Source organism: Megalopta genalis, unplaced genomic scaffold, assembly GCF_051020955.1.
Source record: "Megalopta genalis isolate 19385.01 unplaced genomic scaffold, iyMegGena1_principal scaffold0550, whole genome shotgun sequence".
Taxonomy (NCBI): domain Eukaryota; kingdom Metazoa; phylum Arthropoda; class Insecta; order Hymenoptera; family Halictidae; genus Megalopta; species Megalopta genalis.
The window spans coordinates 5001-17500 of record NW_027476619.1 but is presented as its reverse complement, the minus strand read 5'-3'; the positions used below and the strand labels follow the sequence as shown (position 1 = coordinate 17500).

The window sequence follows — 12500 nt, the reverse complement described above, 5'->3', positions numbered from 1 at the left end:
ATAAAAAGTATACGGCTGTGTAGCGGGGATCAAAACGAGTAATTTCGTGTATAAAGTTTAATTAAACTCCCATTAGTTTGCCGGGAAACATCGATTCTTCCGATCTAGAAAGAGACAGAGATAGACGATCCGCGTTATGTTAAATATTTCAAGGTTCCCGATTCCACAAAATTATAAAAAGTATACGGCTGTGTAGCGGGGATCAAAACGAGTAATTTCATGTATAAAGTTTAATTAATCTCCCAATAGTTTGCCGGGAAACATCGATTATTCCGATCTAGAAAGAGACAGAGACAGTCGATCCGCGTTATGTTAAATATTTCAAGGTTCCCGATTCCACAAAATTATAAAAAGTATACGGCTGTGTAGCGGGGATCAAAACGAGTAATTTCATGTATAAAGTTTAATTAAACTCCCAATAGTTTGCCGGGAAACATCGATTATTCCGATCTAGAAAGAGACAGAGACAGTCGATCCGCGTTATGTTAAATATTTCAAGGTTCCCGATTCCACAAAATTATAAAAAGTATACGGCTGTGTAGCGGGGATCAAAACGAGTAATTTCGTGTATAAAGTTTAATTAAACTCCCATTAGTTTGCCGGGAAACATCGATTCTTCCGATCTAGAAAGAGACAGAGATAGACGATCCGCGTTATGTTAAATATTTCAAGGTTCCCGATTCCACAAAATTATAAAAAGTATACGGCTGTGTAGCGGGGATCAAAACGAGTAATTTCATGTATAAAGTTTAATTAATCTCCCAATAGTTTGCCGGGAAACATCGATTATTCCGATCTAGAAAGAGACAGAGACAGTCGATCCGCGTTATGTTAAATATTTCAAGGTTACCGATTCCATAAAATTATAAAAAGTATACGGCTGTGTAGCGGGGATCAAAACGAGTAATTTCATGTATAAAGTTTAATTAAACTCCCAATAGTTTGCCAGGAAACATCGATTATTCCGATCTAGAAAGAGACAGAGACAGTCGATCCGCGTTATGTTAAATATTTCAAGGTTCCCGATTCCACAAAATTATAAAAAGTATACGGCTGTGTAGCGGGGATCAAAACGAGTAATTTCGTGTATAAAGTTTAATTAAACTCCCATTAGTTTGCCGGGAAACATCGATTCTTCCGATCTAGAAAGAGACAGAGACAGTCGATCCGCGTTATGATAAATATTGCAAGGTTCCCGATTCCACAAAATTATAAAAAGTATACGGCTGTGTAGCGGGGATCAAAACGAGTAATTTCGTGTATAAAGTTTAATTAATATCCCATTACTTTGCCGGGAAACATCGATTCTTCCGATCTAGAAAGAGACAGAGACAGTCGATCCGCGTTATGATAAATATTGCAAGGTTCCCGATTCCACAAAATTATAAAAAGTATACGGCTGTGTAGCGGGGATCAAAACGAGTAATTTCGTGTATAAAGTTTAATTAATATCCCATTACTTTGCCGGGAAACATCAATACTTCGATCGCGCGAGAGAGACAGAGAAACGAACAGTCTTTTTTTCGATTTACGGCTAAAATAAATTTTTCTCATTTTATTCAATAACATATTCTTGCTTAGATAACTTTTTTACATAGGGATTAAGCATTTAGAACGATATAATGTTTAAAATAAGGGCACTTTACTCTTGACATTTTACGGTTTTTTCAATTTTCTGAAAAATCCTATCATTAGATTTTTTTAAAAATACGATATTCTTGCTTAGCTAACGTTTCTACATAGGGATTAAGCATTTAGAACGAAATCTAATGTCAGAAAATGGCACTTTACTCTTGACATTTTTCGGTTTTTTCAATTTTCTGGGAAATCCTATCATTAGATTTTTTTAAAAATACGATATTCTTGCTTAACTAACGTTTTTACATAGGGATTAAGCATTTAGAACGAAACCTAATGTAGGAAAATGGTACTTTACTCTTGATCGGTACGTTGGGACTTTGAAAATATTCGGGCGTACGCGGCGCGCTCGGCGCTTCGAACAGCTCCGGTGTCCCCATTATTTTCGATTTACGGCTAAAATAAATTTTTCTAATTTTTTTCAATAACATATTCCTGCTAAAATAACTTTTTTACATAGGGATTAAGCATTTAGAACGATACATTGTTTAAAATAAGGGCACTTTACTCTTGACATTTTACGGTTTTTTCAATTTTCTGAAAAATCCTATCATTAGATTTTTTTAAAAATACGATAATCTTGCTTAACTAACGTTTCTACATAGGGATTAAGCATTTAGAACGAAATCTAATGTCAGAAAATGGCACTTTACTCTTGACATTTTTCGGTTTTTTCAATTTTCTGGAAAATCCAATCATTAGATTTTTTTTAAAATACGATATTCTTGCTTAACTAACGTTTTTACATAGGGATTAAGCATTTAGAACGAAATCTAATGTAGGAAAATGGTACTTTACTCTTGATCGGTACGTTGGGACTTTGAAAATATTCGGGCGTACGCGGCGCGCTCGGCGCTTCGAACAGCTCCGGTGTCCCCATTATTTTCGATTTACGGCTAAAATAAATTTTTCTAATTTTTTTCAATAACATATTCCTGCTAAAATAACTTTTTTACATAGGGATTAAGCATTTAGAACGATACATTGTTTAAAATAAGGGCACTTTACTCTTGACATTTTACGGTTTTTTCAATTTTCTGAAAAATCCTATCATAAGATTTTTTTAAAAATACGATATTCTTGCTTAACTAACGTTTCTACATAGGGATTAAGCATTTAGAACGAAATCTAATGTCAGAAAATGGCACTTTACTCTTGACATTTTTCGGTTTTTTCAATTTTCTGGAAAATCCTATCATTAGATTTTTTTAAAAATACGATATTCTTGCTTAACTAACGTTTTTACATAGGGATTAAGCATTTAGAACGAAATCTAATGTAGGAAAATGGTACTTTACTCTTGATCGGTACGTTGGGACTTTGAAAATATTCGGGCGTTCCAATCGCTCGTCTGTTGCATCATAGCGCGTCTCGGCGCAATCGACCGATTCGCTCGATCCATTATTTTCGATTTACGGCTAAAATAAATTTTTCTAATTTTTTTCAATAACATATTCCTGCTTAAATAACTTTTTTACATAGGGATTAAGCATTTAGAACGATACATTGTTTAAAGTAAGGGCACTTTACTCTTGACATTTTACGGTTTTTTCAATTTTCTGAAAAATCCTATCATTAGATTTTTTTAAAAATACGATATTCTTGCTTAACTAACGTTTCTACATAGGGATTAAGCATTTAGAACGAAATCTAATGTCAGAAAATGGCACTTTACTCTTGACATTTTTCGGTTTTTTCAATTTTCTGGGAAATCCTATCATTAGATTTTTTTAAAAATACGATATTCTTGCTTAACTAACGTTTTTACATAGGGATTAAGCATTTAGAACGAAATCTAATGTAGGAAAATGGTACTTTACTCTTGATCGGTACGTTGGGACTTTGAAAATATTCGGGCGTTCCAATCGCTCGTCTGTTGCATCATAGCGCGTCTCGGCGCAATCGACCGATTCGCTCGATCCATTATTTTCGATTTACGGCTAAAATAAATTTTTCTAATTTTTTTCAATAACATATTCCTGCTTAAATAACTTTTTTACATAGGGATTAAGCATTTAGAACGATACATTGTTTAAAGTAAGGGCACTTTACTCTTGACATTTTACGGTTTTTTCAATTTTCTGAAAAATCCTATCATTAGATTTTTTTAAAAATACGATATTCTTGCTTAACTAACGTTTCTACATAGGGATTAAGCATTTAGAACGAAATCTAATGTCAGAAAATGGCACTTTACTCTTGACATTTTTCGGTTTTTTCAATTTTCTGGAAAATCCTATCATTAGATTTTTTTAAAAATACGATATTCTTGCTTAACTAACGTTTTTACATAGGGATTAAGCATTTAGAACGAAATCTAATGTAGGAAAATGGTACTTTACTCTTGATCGGTACGTTGGGACTTTGAAAATATTCGGGCGTTCCAATCGCTCGTCTGTTGCATCATAGCGCGTCTCGGCGCAATCGACCGATTCGCTCGATCCATTATTTTCGATTTACGGCTAAAATAAATTTTTCTAATTTTTTTCAATAACATATTCCTGCTAAAATAACTTTTTTACATAGGGATTAAGCATTTAGAACGATACATTGTTTAAAATAAGGGCACTTTACTCTTGACATTTTACGGTTTTTTCAATTTTCTGAAAAATCCTATCATTAGATTTTTTTAAAAATACGATATTCTTGCTTAACTAACGTTTCTACATAGGGATTAAGCATTTAGAACGAAATCTAATGTCAGAAAATGGCACTTTACTCTTGACATTTTTCGGTTTTTTCAATTTTCTGGAAAATCCTATCATTAGATTTTTTTAAAAATACGATATTCTTGCTTAACTAACGTTTTTACATAGGGATTAAGCATTTAGAACGAAATCTAATGTAGGAAAATGGTACTTTACTCTTGATCGGTACGTTGGGACTTTGAAAATATTCGGGCGTTCCAATCGCTCGTCTGTTGCATCATAGCGCGTCTCGGCGCAATCGACCGATTCGCTCGATCCATTATTTTCGATTTACGGCTAAAATAAATTTTTCTAATTTTTTTCAATAACATATTCCTGCTTAAATAACTTTTTTACATAGGGATTAAGCATTTAGAACGATACATTGTTTAAAGTAAGGGCACTTTACTCTTGACATTTTACGGTTTTTTCAATTTTCTGAAAAATCCTATCATTAGATTTTTTTAAAAATACGATATTCTTGCTTAACTAACGTTTCTACATAGGGATTAAGCATTTAGAACGAAATCTAATGTCAGAAAATGGCACTTTACTCTTGACATTTTTCGGTTTTTTCAATTTTCTGGGAAATCCTATCATTAGATTTTTTTAAAAATACGATATTCTTGCTTAACTAACGTTTTTACATAGGGATTAAGCATTTAGAACGAAATCTAATGTAGGAAAATGGTACTTTACTCTTGATCGGTACGTTGGGACTTTGAAAATATTCGGGCGTTCCAATCGCTCGTCTGTTGCATCATAGCGCGTCTCGGCGCAATCGACCGATTCGCTCGATCCATTATTTTCGATTTACGGCTAAAATAAATTTTTCTAATTTTTTTCAATAACATATTCCTGCTTAAATAACTTTTTTACATAGGGATTAAGCATTTAGAACGATACATTGTTTAAAGTAAGGGCACTTTACTCTTGACATTTTACGGTTTTTTCAATTTTCTGAAAAATCCTATCATTAGATTTTTTTAAAAATACGATATTCTTGCTTAACTAACGTTTCTACATAGGGATTAAGCATTTAGAACGAAATCTAATGTCAGAAAATGGCACTTTACTCTTGACATTTTTCGGTTTTTTCAATTTTCTGGAAAATCCTATCATTAGATTTTTTTTAAAATACGATATTCTTGCTTAACTAACGTTTTTACATAGGGATTAAGCATTTAGAACGAAATCTAATGTAGGAAAATGGTACTTTACTCTTGATCGGTACGTTGGGACTTTGAAAATATTCGGGCGTACGCGGCGCGCTCGGCGCTTCGAACAGCTCCGGTGTCCCCATTATTTTCGATTTACGGCTAAAATAAATTTTTCTAATTTTTTTCAATAACATATTCCTGCTAAAATAACTTTTTTACATAGGGATTAAGCATTTAGAACGATACATTGTTTAAAATAAGGGCACTTTACTCTTGACATTTTACGGTTTTTTCAATTTTCTGAAAAATCCTATCATTAGATTTTTTTAAAAATACGATATTCTTGCTTAACTAACGTTTCTACATAGGGATTAAGCATTTAGAACGAAATCTAATGTCAGAAAATGGCACTTTACTCTTGACATTTTTCGGTTTTTTCAATTTTCTGGGAAATCCTATCATTAGATTTTTTTAAAAATACGATATTCTTGCTTAACTAACGTTTTTACATAGGGATTAAGCATTTAGAACGAAATCTAATGTAGGAAAATGGTACTTTACTCTTGATCGGTACGTTGGGACTTTGAAAATATTCGGGCGTTCCAATCGCTCGTCTGTTGCATCATAGCGCGTCTCGGCGCAATCGACCGATTCGCTCGATCCATTATTTTCGATTTACGGCTAAAATAAATTTTTCTAATTTCTTTCAATAACATATTCCTGCTTAAATAACTTTTTTACATAGGGATTAAGCATTTAGAACGATACATTGTTTAAAATAAGGGCACTTTACTCTTGACATTTTACGGTTTTTTCAATTTTCTGAAAAATCCTATCATTAGATTTTTTTAAAAATACGATATTCTTGCTTAGCTAACGTTTCTACATAGGGATTAAGCATTTAGAACGAAATCTAATGTCAGAAAATGGCACTTTACTCTTGACATTTTTCGGTTTTTTCAATTTTCTGGAAAATCCTATCATTAGATTTTTTTAAAAATACGATATTCTTGCTTAACTAACGTTTTTACATAGGGATTAAGCATTTAGAACGAAATCTAATGTAGGAAAATGGTACTTTACTCTTGATCGGTACGTTGGGACTTTGAAAATATTCGGGCGTTCCAATCGCTCGTCTGTTGCATCATAGCGCGTCTCGGCGCAATCGACCGATTCGCTCGATCCATTATTTTCGATTTACGGCTAAAATAAATTTTTCTAATTTTTTTCAATAACATATTCCTGCTTAAATAACTTTTTTACATAGGGATTAAGCATTTAGAACGATACATTGTTTAAAGTAAGGGCACTTTACTCTTGACATTTTACGGTTTTTTCAATTTTCTGAAAAATCCTATCATTAGATTTTTTTAAAAATACGATAATCTTGCTTAACTAACGTTTCTACATAGGGATTAAGCATTTAGAACGAAATCTAATGTCAGAAAATGGCACTTTACTCTTGACATTTTTCGGTTTTTTCAATTTTCTGGAAAATCCTATCATTAGATTTTTTTTAAAATACGATATTCTTGCTTAACTAACGTTTTTACATAGGGATTAAGCATTTAGAACGAAATCTAATGTAGGAAAATGGTACTTTACTCTTGATCGGTACGTTGGGACTTTGAAAATATTCGGGCGTACGCGGCGCGCTCGGCGCTTCGAACAGCTCCGGTGTCCCCATTATTTTCGATTTACGGCTAAAATAAATTTTTCTAATTTTTTTCAATAACATATTCCTGCTAAAATAACTTTTTTACATAGGGATTAAGCATTTAGAACGATACATTGTTTAAAATAAGGGCACTTTACTCTTGACATTTTACGGTTTTTTCAATTTTCTGAAAAATCCTATCATTAGATTTTTTTAAAAATACGATATTCTTGCTTAACTAACGTTTCTACATAGGGATTAAGCATTTAGAACGAAATCTAATGTCAGAAAATGGCACTTTACTCTTGACATTTTTCGGTTTTTTCAATTTTCTGGAAAATCCTATCATTAGATTTTTTTAAAAATACGATATTCTTGCTTAACTAACGTTTTTACATAGGGATTAAGCATTTAGAACGAAATCTAATGTAGGAAAATGGTACTTTACTCTTGATCGGTACGTTGGGACTTTGAAAATATTCGGGCGTTCCAATCGCTCGTCTGTTGCATCATAGCGCGTCTCGGCGCAATCGACCGATTCGCTCGATCCATTATTTTCGATTTACGGCTAAAATAAATTTTTCTAATTTTTTTCAATAACATATTCCTGCTTAAATAACTTTTTTACATAGGGATTAAGCATTTAGAACGATACATTGTTTAAAGTAAGGGCACTTTACTCTTGACATTTTACGGTTTTTTCAATTTTCTGAAAAATCCTATCATTAGATTTTTTTAAAAATACGATAATCTTGCTTAACTAACGTTTCTACATAGGGATTAAGCATTTAGAACGAAATCTAATGTCAGAAAATGGCACTTTACTCTTGACATTTTTCGGTTTTTTCAATTTTCTGGAAAATCCTATCATTAGATTTTTTTTAAAATACGATATTCTTGCTTAACTAACGTTTTTACATAGGGATTAAGCATTTAGAACGAAATCTAATGTAGGAAAATGGTACTTTACTCTTGATCGGTACGTTGGGACTTTGAAAATATTCGGGCGTACGCGGCGCGCTCGGCGCTTCGAACAGCTCCGGTGTCCCCATTATTTTCGATTTACGGCTAAAATAAATTTTTCTAATTTTTTTCAATAACATATTCCTGCTAAAATAACTTTTTTACATAGGGATTAAGCATTTAGAACGATACATTGTTTAAAATAAGGGCACTTTACTCTTGACATTTTACGGTTTTTTCAATTTTCTGAAAAATCCTATCATTAGATTTTTTTAAAAATACGATATTCTTGCTTAACTAACGTTTCTACATAGGGATTAAGCATTTAGAACGAAATCTAATGTCAGAAAATGGCACTTTACTCTTGACATTTTTCGGTTTTTTCAATTTTCTGGGAAATCCTATCATTAGATTTTTTTAAAAATACGATATTCTTGCTTAACTAACGTTTTTACATAGGGATTAAGCATTTAGAACGAAACCTAATGTAGGAAAATGGTACTTTACTCTTGATCGGTACGTTGGGACTTTGAAAATATTCGGGCGTTCCAATCGCTCGTCTGTTGCATCATAGCGCGTCTCGGCGCAATCGACCGATTCGCTCGATCCATTATTTTCGATTTACGGCTAAAATAAATTTTTCTAATTTTTTTCAATAACATATTCCTGCTTAAATAACTTTTTTACATAGGGATTAAGCATTTAGAACGATACATTGTTTAAAATAAGGGCACTTTACTCTTGACATTTTACGGTTTTTTCAATTTTCTGAAAAATCCTATCATTAGATTTTTTTAAAAATACGATATTCTTGCTTAACTAACGTTTCTACATAGGGATTAAGCATTTAGAACGAAATCTAATGTCAGAAAATGGCACTTTACTCTTGACATTTTTCGGTTTTTTCAATTTTCTGGAAAATCCTATCATTAGATTTTTTTAAAAATACGATATTCTTGCTTAACTAACGTTTTTACATAGGGATTAAGCATTTAGAACGAAATCTAATGTAGGAAAATGGTACTTTACTCTTGATCGGTACGTTGGGACTTTGAAAATATTCGGGCGTTCCAATCGCTCGTCTGTTGCATCATAGCGCGTCTCGGCGCAATCGACCGATTCGCTCGATCCATTATTTTCGATTTACGGCTAAAATAAATTTTTCTAATTTTTTTCAATAACATATTCCTGCTTAAATAACTTTTTTACATAGGGATTAAGCATTTAGAACGATACATTGTTTAAAATAAGGGCACTTTACTCTTGACATTTTACGGTTTTTTCAATTTTCTGAAAAATCCTATCATTAGATTTTTTTAAAAATACGATATTCTTGCTTAACTAACGTTTCTACATAGGGATTAAGCATTTAGAACGAAATCTAATGTCAGAAAATGGCACTTTACTCTTGACATTTTTCGGTTTTTTCAATTTTCTGGAAAATCCTATCATTAGATTTTTTTAAAAATACGATATTCTTGCTTAACTAACGTTTTTACATAGGGATTAAGCATTTAGAACGAAATCTAATGTAGGAAAATGGTACTTTACTCTTGATCGGTACGTTGGGACTTTGAAAATATTCGGGCGTTCCAATCGCTCGTCTGTTGCATCATAGCGCGTCTCGGCGCAATCGACCGATTCGCTCGATCCATTATTTTCGATTTACGGCTAAAATAAATTTTTCTAATTTTTTTCAATAACATATTCCTGCTTAAATAACTTTTTTACATAGGGATTAAGCATTTAGAACGATACATTGTTTAAAGTAAGGGCACTTTACTCTTGACATTTTACGGTTTTTTCAATTTTCTGAAAAATCCTATCATTAGATTTTTTTAAAAATACGATATTCTTGCTTAACTAACGTTTCTACATAGGGATTAAGCATTTAGAACGAAATCTAATGTCAGAAAATGGCACTTTACTCTTGACATTTTTCGGTTTTTTCAATTTTCTGGGAAATCCTATCATTAGATTTTTTTAAAAATACGATATTCTTGCTTAACTAACGTTTTTACATAGGGATTAAGCATTTAGAACGAAACCTAATGTAGGAAAATGGTACTTTACTCTTGATCGGTACGTTGGGACTTTGAAAATATTCGGGCGTACGCGGCGCGCTCGGCGCTTCGAACAGCTCCGGTGTCCCCATTATTTTCGATTTACGGCTAAAATAAATTTTTCTAATTTTTTTCAATAACATATTCCTGCTAAAATAACTTTTTTACATAGGGATTAAGCATTTAGAACGATACATTGTTTAAAGTAAGGGCACTTTACTCTTGACATTTTACGGTTTTTTCAATTTTCTGAAAAATCCTATCATTAGATTTTTTTAAAAATACGATATTCTTGCTTAACTAACGTTTCTACATAGGGATTAAGCATTTAGAACGAAATCTAATGTCAGAAAATGGCACTTTACTCTTGACATTTTTCGGTTTTTTCAATTTTCTGGAAAATCCTATCATTAGATTTTTTTAAAAATACGATATTCTTGCTTAACTAACGTTTTTACATAGGGATTAAGCATTTAGAACGAAATCTAATGTAGGAAAATGGTACTTTACTCTTGATCGGTACGTTGGGACTTAGAAAATATTCGGCCGTACGCGGCGCGTCTCGGCGCTTCGAACAGCTCCGGTGTCCCCATTATTTTCGATTTACGGCTAAAATAAATTTTTCTAATTTTTTTCAATTACATATTCTTGCTTAGATAACTTTTTTACATAGGGATTAAGCATTTAGAACGACATATTGTTTAAAATAATGGTACTTTACTCTTGTGATTTTTCGGTTTTTTTTGATTATTTTGAAAAATAAATTTTTGTAATTTTTTTAAATACGATATTCGTGATCAGTGAACGATTTCACATATGGATTAAGCATTTAGAATCGTGCGGAAGCGTTATTAAAAAAGTTTACTCGATGCGATGGGACTTTGAAAAGTTTGTGAAAATTTTCATATTGGGAAAAAATGTGTAATTTTTTGTCTAGTTTACGGTAATGTAATTTATTTTAATGTTTACTATAAATTTTTTTTTCGTTCGTTCACGCGCTATGTTACAACAGCACGGCCGGGCGGTCTGTTGCCGCGGCGGTTTACACTCATAAGCGCGCGTGCTATTCGGCCGGCGGCGCCGGCGTCCTTGCCGGCCGTTCGGTATCTATAAGAGATACACGGTCCGTGCGAGGCGGACGGAGCAGAGCGGGTTTTGGGCCAATTCTACGATCTCGGTCGAGAAGCTGTCTCAGAGCTCCTTCGGGGCTTCGGTCCTGACTGTTTCGTGCCGTTTACGTTACGGACTTTTCTCCACACAGCGTGGCCACGGGTCGGTGTCTTTGACCGAATGGCCCATATGTGGCAAGCCCTACGGGGTTGGTTACCCGTATGCACTTTGTATGTATACTCGTACTCACTGAGCAATCGACTCTTCTGTCCGAGCGATGGAAAAATTTTTTAAAATGCATCTGTAAGATTTGGAAGCAAATCGTACCAATTGAAAACTGTGGCTAAAATGAATAGCCCAGTGGAGAGAGAAAACTATCAAAAAACTGATTTTTTAAATCAAGAGGTGTCAGAAATCGAAATGCCTAGCGCGAGCGGAAGAACACGCTTTCTCGCCAGTCCAGCATGTGTCCTGTCCGTTCTTCCTCGGCTTGCCGATTTTGCCCAGATCAGAGGTTTCGTGCTTCCGGCGGTCAGAAGATCAGTGTGAGCGTACGCGCTTCCACGACTATGGCATCACCCATGTACTTTTTCCTTTGAATATATTTGAGTACATAAAAAATATTAAAACATATAGAGAGAACTGTGTCTTGGATCTTAAAAATTTGTCAATAGCGATGATATATTATTACTTAACTTGAAGTATTTGTACGTTTTAGCTGGGACGTACATTTATCTTACAAGATGTTAATAGCGAGACTCTTGAAGATAAAATTATCTTGTGATTTTATGAAGGCAAAGATAGAAACGTACGAAGCTGGCGTACGTAGAAAAATGTGATTTTATGATAGAACAAAAATATAATACGTACGTTTTTGGGCGTACGGTAAAATATCTGTATGGTAGAAAAATGAAAGAAATTGAGCGTTAAAGAAGATATGTTACAAGCGCGGAATGTGGCAAAACTTGTACATATTTGAAAGAGAAAAGTGGTGTGTCGACCTGACATATATATATGAAACAGGCGACGATGGAAAAGGATTTAAATTTTGTCCATTTTATATATACATATTGTATAGTTCCCTGGTTGATCCTGCCAGTAGTCATATGCTTGTCTCAAAGATTAAGCCATGCATGTCTCAGTACATGCCGTATTAAGGTGAAACCGCGAATGGCTCATTAAATCAGTTATGGTTTCTTAGATCGTACTAAAATTTACTTGG

General features: G+C 33.4%; 1 non-coding gene across 1 annotated transcript in view; it reads left to right on the top strand.

Annotated features, from left to right (window-relative positions):
* Positions 1-12357: 12357 nt before the first annotated feature.
* The window catches only part of LOC143263398 (small subunit ribosomal RNA), a 1921-nt gene continuing 1778 nt past the window's right edge, over positions 12358-12500 (top strand). The window contains exon 1 of the ribosomal RNA XR_013036855.1: positions 12358-12500. This exon is cut by the window's right edge and continues 1778 nt beyond it. This is a non-coding gene — a ribosomal RNA (small subunit ribosomal RNA).